The following is a 1,458-nucleotide window of genomic DNA, read 5'->3' on the forward strand; positions in this document are numbered from 1 at the left end:
ACTCCTACAGAAAACAAAGGACATGAAAAGAAGAAGAACATTTCATTAAAGAGAAAGCCATCTCTCATTTTCGATGGAGAACATTATAATATCAATTATGGTCAGATACTCAGATTCAATTCAATTTTGGGCCCTGTTTCACGGAAGTTATTACTATAGTAACTGTGCCATCCAATGAAATCTTCAATGGAATCCTTGATTTTGATTGGCTGTTTAAGATTGTTACCATGGTAGTTGCCATTAGATAAGTTACATTAATGTAGAAGGACCCTGGAATCTGTAGAGTGCCAATATCATGTTGCCAAATCAAAGGCGCTGATGAAACGGGGAAAAAAACAATAAACAATGTCTGTTCATGATTTTAAACTGAAAACGACATAATGACTAGTTACTGGTAATCCGAAAAAGGTGTGTCTTCAGTCAAGTACCAAAGACTGATAGCTGGCCAGAAGAGTGAAGGTACATGTATTTGGGAAGACCATGTCGCAACATAGTTGCACATGCAGTCAATCGATCACCAAATTGGGGTCGTGTTGAGGATTTAAATCAGCGTCTCTTCTAACTTCTTCTGTTGTTCACTCTAGTAAAGTATCCAGAGTATAACATCTCATGTTATCAGAGAATAACAACTCCCAAAAAATAAAATCCTGATTTCTTTTGTAACATAATATTTTCCTCTCAGGTTTATGATAAAAATAATAATGCATATTGCATTATCATCTAACGTCTCCAGGCGCTTCCAAAGGACTTTTGATATTACCTTGGTTTTAGCCTGGCAGACTTTTGCAAGCAGTAAACATTTTCCTGCCAATTACCAATTTACCTTTAGGGTAGAATGTGGCCAATATAGATTAATAATTTAAAACCAAACTAATTCATCAGCACTTTTTTGTTATATTAATTATTCAATCCCTATAACCTTGTACTGGTAATCAATATGAATCCATGGCAAAAATACAAAATTGATATTAATAAAAAATTACATGGAACGTGACATGAACATGGTCCAGAGTAATGCATGCCAATTGTGTTCAACCGTGAAGCACTTTTTGATGATGATATGCTGACAAAAATAGATAACCTGGGCTGAAAACATTGAATAATTGATGTAATAATACATTAAGAGGTGTAAATATTGATGGCTGATATACTATGCTTCCAATGATGTCAACAATCAATGTAAATACCCAGGAATTTAAGATTGAGGCCATTGATTTTGTAAAGTGGATATAAAGCACTCAGACTTCATTCTTGTTCTCAATCAATTCCTTCACTTTCCTCTTTCCTCTTTTCCCACTCTCACTATTTCTCGTCTCTCTCTGTCCCTTTCTCTTTTCCTCTTTTCCTTTATTAACTCTTTCTTCTATCTCTCTCTCTTCCTCTATCTTTCTAATTTAACTTGAATGCTTCAGCGCCTATCTGGCAGCACAGCTAAAGCTGGGGTAATAACAGCAGCGC

This window comes from Lytechinus pictus, chromosome 15 (genome assembly GCF_037042905.1).
Source record: "Lytechinus pictus isolate F3 Inbred chromosome 15, Lp3.0, whole genome shotgun sequence".
Lineage (NCBI taxonomy): Eukaryota > Metazoa > Echinodermata > Echinoidea > Temnopleuroida > Toxopneustidae > Lytechinus > Lytechinus pictus.